At 39.2% G+C, this 10,237-nt stretch overlaps 1 pseudogene; it reads right to left on the bottom strand.

Moving 5' to 3' along the window:
- Positions 1 to 1,667: 1,667 nt before the first annotated feature.
- Positions 1,668 to 9,732, bottom strand: LOC139784468 (uncharacterized; annotated as a pseudogene).
- Positions 9,733 to 10,237: the final 505 nt, after the last annotated feature.

Raw genomic sequence — 10,237 nt, 5'->3', positions numbered from 1 at the left:
CTCTCTCTCTGTGAGTATCATTGCTTGTCTATTCTCTTTGCTCCTGCTTTAAGTGAATCTGTTTTCTGCTGTAAGCCGCCTTCGGGCCATTTTGTTGCAGGTATTAGCAGGTTTTTTGTTGCTTGTCACGTGATATCATTATCTTTCTGGTGCTTGCTACCTAATTAGAAGCATTTCTGTGCCAAATATCATCGCTTGTTCTAACCTAATTCGTGGCTGTTCCTGTGGAAGACGTTGATCTCAGCTGCGCATGCGCCTATCGTTGCCGATCTTCCCTATCTACATGCTATTTTCTGAACACGTGCTATCTAAGTGACTGCTGACTCTGCGATATTTCTTGTGATCTATTCGGAACACTCTGATCGCGGATCGATACTACAGAACTCTACTTTTAAGTGATTAAGCGATTGTAGATAGCACATGCAGCGTACGTGTGTTAGGTGTACTAAGCAGATTGCTGGTAAATTTGCTTCATGTGCTGAGTGTCATAGAGCATTTCATCCGGGTTGTGTCAAAGCTTACGTCGGTACGAAGTCTGCTGGTGCTTGTTGTAAATTACAATTTTTAAATATGCCAGTTACTCCGAGTGAGGATCGCCGTGTACTTTCCTCAGATTATTGTGATAAAGTATCTAACATTGTTGATGCCTCACTCGGCGGTGCACGTACGCATTCCACTACGCATGACACTGTGCATGACACTACACATGACTCTACCAATGATCTTTTGCGTCGATTGATTGAGCGGATGGAAAAATCTGATGCGAAGTTTTCTGATTTCATGGATAGGTCAGATGCAAGGTTTTCTGCTTTCATGGAAAGGTCAGATGCGAAGCTTTCCGCTTTCATGGAAAAGTCAGACGCGCAGCTGTCTGCGTTTATCCATCACTTAAATCGTCTTACTGACACTGTCGCTCAGAATTGTCAACGCATAGCTAAATTGGAGCAAGAAAATGCGAAACTTATTCGTGAAAACCGAGACTTGAAATCTGCTCAGTCTTTTCAGAGAACTCATGGTGGAAATGAGTTGATCATATCTGGTCTACCATCGGCATTATCCGTTGCTCCATCTGAGCTCGCCAAGAATGTGCTTGAGGCATTAGAAGTCCCGGACTTATCATGCCATATTCTCGGCGTTAGAGCTGTTAAGAAAGCGCTGTCAGTGACTTCCACAGTTGCTGCATCTTCTAGCTCGATCATTGTCACCTTGGCCTCGAGTGCCGTTCGCGATCTTGTTATTTCCAAAAAGCGGGCAAAGGGTGTACTTAAACGAAAAGACGTATGCGGTGGTAACTCAGATTGTAACATTTATGTCAATGAATTGTTATCCAAGAGCACATATGATATATTACAACGGGCTAAGAGTATTGCTAAGGAGAGGTCGTATAAGTATGTCTGGGTAACGAACGGCCAGATATGTGCTAAATATTCCGATGGTGAACCTGTTATCCATATTGATTCCGATACTGATCTTGTTAAGCTCGTTTATCGTTCGGCATAATGCAACATGTAAATTTTCTTATCCGTATTGCTCAAATTTTACGCTAATTCCCTTTGTGGACATATCGACTTGCTTGCGCATGGAATTGGATAACATCAGTTTTCAGTTTTTGCTACAGGGCTTAGTGCTTTCTTACCTTGTTATTAGTTTGTAGATTGCGATGCGCTTTAGTTCTTGGTTTTATATACACTATTTAGTTCGCTTGGAATTACTTGCTTCTTATCATATTCTATTTTTATTGTACTTATTATTAGTTAAGTTGCGCTAGTTCTTGGTTTTTATAGTGTATATTATTAAAATTGGTTATATTTTATTGCACCGTACTCTACATCCTGTCAATTGTTTTTATGCAGGATCATTGGTTGCTCTTATGAGAGAGAGCATGCTTCTGTCAAACTCACATCAACTTCTGTCTTTTATATTTTTATATTTTTTGTATTATTCATCACTTGCCTAAAGTCTTTCGACTATGGCATAATAAAAAGCAATCAATCAATCAATCTCTCTCTCTCTCTCTCTCTCTCGAGTTCTTAAGCTTTAAATTGAGATGTCAATGATTACTCTACGATTATTAGTTTCGAAGATATAAACGTTCAAAGTGTGACATGTTTTCGTTGCATCTACAAGAAATTTAACTAAACTTTCTAACGCTACTGTATCTAAACGGTAAAAAATAGAGAGTTCGGACTTGTTTTATCATAAATGGGACTTCTTAAGCTTTAAAATGAGATGTCAATGATTACTCTACGATTAGCCCTATTCCATATACTTTTGGTAAAAATTCGATTCAGGGGTTTGGGCTGGGCATTGATGAATCAATCAGTCAGTCAGGACATTTGTCTTCTATATAAAAAAAACCGGTTTCCAGAAAATCGGTAACGAAAAACTATACACATCATGGCACTCCCCGGGAAATTCTACCCCTGTTTCATATACTTTTGGTAAAAATTCGATCCACTAACGAATGAGTAGTTCGCGGACAAACGGACGGACAGACAAACAGTCGGGTTTTATATAATAGTATGATACATTATTTTTGTTTCACAAATTCTTGACATTTTTAAAATGAACTTTTTTTTTATTTGTATTATTTTTATTATTTGTATTATTTTTATAATTTGTACGCATTCGCCTACTTTCTAATATATCATTTAGAACATCGCGTTGTACAATTTCAATATCAAAATTATTTAATAACACAGGACCACAAAAAATTTTTTTTGAAAAGCAACTGGGATCAGAGTAGGTGTTTCTTATAGATTTTGGGTCACTGAATCCGAATTTGTAAACCGTTTTGCTCCATCACGTCTAGATTTTTAGATAATCGAAAAAAATAGCGGAAAATCTGTGAAAATTGAAATAAACATTTAAAGAAAGAGCAAAAGTATAACATCAAAGAAAGAGAAAAAGTATAACATCAAAATGCGGTCGCAGAACTGATTTAAATATATTTTGGTAAGTTAAATAAAGTGCAAAAAAGGAGGATGTTAAAAAAGGGACGAATTTCGCACAAAAATTTTCGCTCGGGTGGCGCCGGAGGTAACAACCGCGCGAAAGCAACACGCCGCGATGGGAGTTTTTGCTAGAGCCCACGCCGGAGGTAACAACCGCGTTCATGCCGTCGTCGTCGCTCTCAGCGGTCAAGTCCCGATGGTCTCGATATTTTGCCTCCAGCGCCCGTAAGCGACCGTGCGTAAGACCGTGCGTCGCTGATCGCTCGGCCGGCCGGTTGGGTACTATAAGAGGTGCGGTGCGCTCGGCGAGCCGAGCGACACGAGCGATACGTACGGACGTGCAAACGCGTTTCGCTTGGTCCGTACAAATGTGTAAAACGTTTGTGCACAACGCATTCCATGGAATACATACACGAAAGGGGCACATACGACGAAGTCGATGCGGGGAGCATTGTTTCCCGTTCGCTCGCGCTCGTAGTCGATCGCCACCGTCGTGTAACTTATACGAACACAGCATTGCCACTAGTATCGAAAGACCGAATTGGACTTGGAGAAATTCTCGCTCGAGCGGCGCCGGAGGTAACAACCGCGCGAAAGCAACACGCCGCGAGGGGATTTAGAAAGCTTTTTGCTCGAGCGGCGCCGGAAGTAACGACCGCGGCACGAAAGCAACACGCCGCGAGTATGATATGGCAATCAGTGTTATCCCCGTACTAGTACTCTGTGTCGGGCCAAAGTTGGCGCCAAGAGTTGGCCCAATACTGGCAATCAGTGTTGTCCCCGTACTAGTACTCTGTGTCGGGCCAAAGTTGGCGCCAAGACTGGGACCCGTGTTATTATTCCGACATTGCCCCAGTAATGACCCCGATCTTAGCTTGTACTGGCCCAGAATCGTCAGCCAGTACTGGTAACTCTGGCACCAGTACCAAGCCAGCACTGAGCCTTTATGAAATTCGCACATGGGATGCTATATCATAAAATGTACTGGTGAAAGATTTGTTGGGGAGAGGGAAAAGGGGGAAGAAAGAGTGTTTTGTGTGCGTGTGTGTGTGCATGTGTGCGTGCGCAAGTGCGGGTGCGTGTGCGGGTACGGGTGTGTGCGGGTGTGCGCGTGTGTGTGCGCGTGTGTGCGGGTGTGTGCACACTCGCACACACACGCACGCGCGTACACACCCGTACCCGCACACGCACCCTCACCCGCACCCGCACCCGCACCCGCACCCGCACCCGCACCCGCACCCGCACCCGCACCCGCACCCGCACCCGCACCCGCACCCGCGCACGCACCCGCACCCGCACCCGCACCCGTGCACGCACCCGCACCCGCACCCGCACCCGCACCCGTGCATGCACCCGCGCACGCACACACGCACACACACACGCACGCACGCACGCACACACACACGCACACACACACGCACCCGCGCACACACACGCGCACACATACACCTGCACCCGCGCACACACGCGCACACCCGCACCCGCACCCGCGCACATACACACACACACACACACGCACACGCACCCGCGCACGCACACACGCACACACACGCGCACACATACACCCGCACCCGCGCACACACGCGCACACCCGCACTCGCACCCGCGCACATACACACACACACACACACACACACGTACACGCACCCGGACCCGCGCACGCACACACGCACACACACACACGCACGCACCCGCGCACACACACACACACACACACACACACACACACACACCCGCGCACACACGCGCACACCCGCACCCGCGCGCGCGCGCGCGCACGCGCACACACACACACACACAACACTCTTTCTTCCCCCTTTTCTCTTCCCAACAAATCTTTCACCAGTACATTTTATGATATAGCATATATCATCCGAATTTCTGTAAATACACCACGTTTATGCTCAATTTTCAAGGTGTTCCCCAAGCACCACGAACTTTTTATTAGCTTTATCGTATTCAGGAGATCAAGATCTACAAAAAACACTATTTCTTTTACTTACACCTTTTTGGGCGAAATTCGTCCCTTTTTTAACATCCTCCTTTTTTGCACTTTATTTAACTTACCAAAATATATTTAAATCAGTTCTGCGACCGCATTTTGATGTTATACTTTTTCTCTTTCTTTGATGTTATACTTTTGCTCTTTCTTTAAATGTTTATTTCAATTTTCACATATTTTCCGCTATTTTTCTCGATTATCTAAAAATCTAGACGTGATGGAGCAAAACGGTTTACGAATTCGGATTCAGTGACCCAAAATCTATAAGAAACACCTACTCTGATCCCAGTTGCTTTTCAAAAAAAAATTTTTGTGGTCCTGTGTAATTATCTATTCTTCTTATCACACCACAATACAATAGTTTTCAATGTAATTATACGCATTGCAATTTTTGATATATCATTATAATGTTCAATACATTCGTGCCAATCTATATTTAAAGTACATGTTTCCAAAAAATTTAATATAATTTTCAAAATATTTCGTTGATGACTTCTCGTTCTTAATAACTTATTAACTAAACATATTACTTGTATTATATAAACTGGAAATTTACTAGTTCTTAAATAATAATCATATTCGATACAAAAGTTAACTTCTTTCAAAATTAATCATATAATTTCTTCCCGATTATCTAATGACGATGCAATAATAGAGTCATCGCATACATTTATATTTGAAATTAATTCTGATTCTTCATTTTCAAATGTATTACAAATATTATGTTTATCTTGTAAATATTTTTCTAATGTAGATAATATTCCACTATCAGATACTTCGCAATTACCACGTGTTAAGGAAACTGATTTCATGTTATTAACTAATAAAGTGAGAAATGACTCTTGAAATTGTTTAGGTGTCGGATTACGTGACATTACGTATAGCATGGCTTCTAATTTGTCCAAAAAAATTTTCCAACGGATCTTGATTACAATAACGTGTATTTAATTTATGAAAATTATATTGATCATGAAGTACTTTCCAAAGTTTTTCAAAACCATTAACCGTAAATAACCAGTTTTTTAAAGACGGTACTAATTTAATAATTTTATGTGACACTTTTTCTACATATGCCATATTATGTAATTTATTTTTCGCACTCACCCAGAACGCGTGATGTTTACTGTTTTCGGTTACTGGACGTCGCAGTTCATTGCTGTTGTCATTTTTGTCATCTCCATTCACAAAATTAAAAAGATTATTGAAGAAATCGACGGCTTTCAACGTTACTAATCCTTCTTCTTCTTTGATGTTAATATCTTCATTATCTATATTCACAGTTAGTTACTGCACATATACAAACACATGTATTCACATATAATTTACATATAATTCTTATTACGTTATTTGTGAGAAAATAAATATATTTATAAATATATTATTATAAAAATACATTTTTTAAATCTACTATGCATTTTTCCCATGCAACAAGAAAAAGCTGTATATTTGTATACTGTTCACACAGCATACTTCATGTAAGGAGGGTTCTACAATAAGTTGCAAATGTCTTATCGCTAATTGCTAATAACATAATTAACGAATCACATCACCGTATCACGACTGACGTTTGCGACTGGCGACAAGGCATTTGCAACTCATTGTAGAACTCTTTAGGAACATTATATGGATGTAACGACATCTATATACGTCATCACATCCTTGCAACATCTTTAGAATAAAATATATTGTGTAGATTCATGTTATATTCTCAAGGAGAACAGAAAAGTCAAAACAATGTCAATTTGACCTCATATTGATCAAATTTTTTTATCACGATTTGATCAATATAAGATCAAATTAACATATTTTGATTTTTCTGTTTTCCTTGGATATGTATTTTGTACCTTCTTGATAATTTAAATATATGTATTTATTATAAAAATACTTACATTTCGAACTTGCAAATGTTTCGATGACGCTGGCCATTGTACCGCTTAAAACTTGTACTGCGTGTTTTACACTGCGTGTTGTACGCGTGTTTTGCATTTTTTAAATTTTATTTTCAATAATGTGTTTCGGTGTGATTTTTCTTAAATGTGGACGGGTTACATGTAACGCTTTATCCATAATCTATGCAGTTTTTATTATATCCCACGATGCTATTTCTCTCGCATTATTATTTGTAACTTTCATAGCCAGGTCTTTCGTTAAGAAATTATTTCTAATGCCTTTGATGAGATGCGGTGGGTCGAATAACGGTATAATTTCATTATCCCCTATTTCAAAAGATTCACCTAGTAACAGAGTAAACATTTATAGAAATGCATTTTAATTTTGCTAACATAATTACTGTGCATCCATATGACTACGTGCATGTATGTGTGTGTGTGTATTATACTTACGCTCTGATCTATTTTTCAATTTTCGCTTTTTATTGCTAATAGATATTAATTCTTTTATCGCTGCTGTATTGGAAGATCCTTGGTCACAGATACTAGCAACAATGAAGAAGCCTGCTTGTTTTAATTTTAATATGTATTCTTTGATACATCTAACTAATTGTGCGGTATTTGTCTGCTATATGTAAGTTTAGAAATTTGTAGATTCAGAAAAACCATCCAAACTATTCAAGAGGATATTTTTATAAAGAAAATGCACTACTTTGTTTTAGTCATTATTAGTTACAAGCAATGTCTTTTTGTTTTTTTCGATCATATAATCATACCAGTAATAGAATAGTACAGTAAAAAAAGATTCATATACATATGTAATATGCATATGTATTATACATATGTACATGCAATATAAATATAAAAACTTGCAAAAAAATCTTGGCAGCAATCACATCCCATTTCATTGTACATCATATGTAATGTCAACTTACTTGTACTGTCATATCACATATATTAATGTTATATGTAATTATATAACTGCTATTTTTCTTTGTATTTCCTATGATATACTCTTTTTCTTGAGTTTGACCCCCCTTGAAATTCAATATTGGCCTTTATATCAATTTAAAAGTAATAAATAAACAAAATAAAAATAAGAAATAATTTAAAAAATAATACTAAAAAGTGACAAAAATAAAAAACTTAATTATTTACATGTAACAAGTAGCATTACTTTTTTAAACTTACTAGACATCACAAACGCGCGCTTCGCGCGCGCTATTTAGCTTTAACATTACACACAATACACACAACTGTCAAAATATGCTATGACAGCCGCTCACGAAGTTAGCGCAGCGAGAAAACCAATCAGCATCGCGGAAAAGAGCAACAAAGCAATTCGAGACTTTCGAGAAGACTTCGAGAGATGCGAGTATCGATTTAACATGCCTTTTTTTTAGAAAGGATACATAATTACATCTAAAAGTATATGTACGTGTGCGCGTGCGCACGTACGTATCTGAAAATGATGACAAAAATATAGGATGTTAAGAAAAGACCGTCCATTAAGTACAAAACGTTACTCCTCACGAAAAATTGTGTCGAAAACTTCTGAACCATTATACGTCTAATAAAGCAGAAAATATTATATAAAAACAATCCAATTAACGTTGTCCTTTAACCAGTACGTCAATAAACCGCTTTTAATAGTGGCGAACTTAGCAACAAATCGCTCACGCATATCAGGCGCGTGGTTCATTGATGTACTCCCGGCTAAAGGACGACATCGATTGGATTATTTTTTCAATAATTACTATTTTATTAAGCGATATAGAAAAAAACGGTTCAGGACTGTTTGACTTAATGTTCGTGAAAAATAATGCTTTATGCCTAGGAGACGATCTTTACTTAACATCCTGTATAAATAACATACCTCTGGTGCACAATGCAAATTTTTTAATATTATTTCCATGAAAATTCTTTGTGTACTTGTTAAATCCTTCATTAGGTCCTCCCATTTATTTTTGTTGCACAATTCCTTCATTTTCTTACGTTGCAGCTGGATGTACTTTCTCTTCTTGTATAATTGTTTTTGCATTTTTTTAAGTTTCTTTTTCATTATACTTTCATACGATTTCATTGCGCTGTAGTTTCTTTTCTCTCCTCGTATTTCTCTTGTTTCTTCAATTGTGTTGTAATTTATTTCCTCTTCTTGTATTTCTTCTGTTTCTTCAAAAATTGGTATTAAATTAGATTCACATCCAACATTTTTCGCGATCTGTACATTTGGATTTTCTTCACAATTGCAATGTTACGTCCTGGAGACTCCACGATTCCCCTTTTTCGCGAGAATTCTTAGGTACCTAAGATAGCCCTTAGGTTTAAGATAAGTAAACTAAGCGCAGACGGTTATCGATCGGCGAGCGAGGTTTGATCTCCTCGCATTCCTTTTTTTTTACGATCAAACTGCCTATTTGCTTGAGGAACTAAAAGCGACCTCCCAGACGAATTCTATCAGTTGTCTGGCCCACCCGGCGACATGACGCGCGAAAGGGGCCTTAGTCGCAGATAAAATTGGTAAAGATCTTTATTGCATCGAGCGAGGTTTGCTCGTACGATGTTTCCGACAAACAGAAACAAAGCCTAACACGTGTTCTAAAATACACATGGTGGAAGTTTCTGTTTGCACTTAAGATCGAGAGGTATGGATCGTCTGCTAACATAAGAACAGGGTCGCGAGATAAATAAGGACCCCTAATAAAAGGAAAATCGGCGATAGTCGAAAACAAATGCGTCATGCGACACTGGGAGAAGCGATGAGTTGCACCCCCAATAAGGCAGTGGGGGCCTTACTCACCAATAAACGGCCGTGAAAACCGATCACCGTCTCTAGCTCTCTAGGATAGGTGAAAAACTTAAAATCTACCTCTTGGGCGAGAGACATCTCGCCCAATAAGAAATTTTCTAAACAGAATTAGAAGAATCCCACCAACCAAAAATCCCAAAAATGAAAACCAGACACACCCCACATGAAATCCACCCCTTCCATTCCTTACATTTTCCTATATAAACCCTGACATTGCGGCACTCCCTCTCAAAATCTTCCGAGTCTCCTCAAGCCTCCCAAGTTTAGTCTCGTGGTTTCTCGGCATTATAATCGTGATCTCCTCCGTTTTGAGTCACGATTCAGCATTTATTGTAAAGTCAGTGCCAGACATCAAACCGCACACGATCTCCTCCGTTTTGAGTCACGATTCAGCATTTATTGTAAAGTCAGTGCCGGACATCAAACCGCACACGATCTACTCCGTCTTATCCCTCAACCAAGGCTCATCGACGAGGAGGCCCCCTCCAAATTCACCAAGTAGTAAGTCGTATACACACTTCCTCTTATTTCCCCTTTATTTTTGTGTTCGGAAAGTCTCTCGGGTACATGATCCTTCAAATCC

Source organism: Temnothorax nylanderi, unplaced genomic scaffold (genome assembly GCF_030848795.1).
Source record: "Temnothorax nylanderi isolate EJ_2023f unplaced genomic scaffold, tnyl_v1.0 TNYL_tig0632_pilon, whole genome shotgun sequence".
In the NCBI taxonomy this organism is placed as follows: Eukaryota; Metazoa; Arthropoda; class Insecta; order Hymenoptera; family Formicidae; genus Temnothorax; species Temnothorax nylanderi.
The sequence above is the reverse complement of the archived record's forward strand: the minus strand, read 5'-3'. Positions and strand labels throughout refer to the sequence as shown.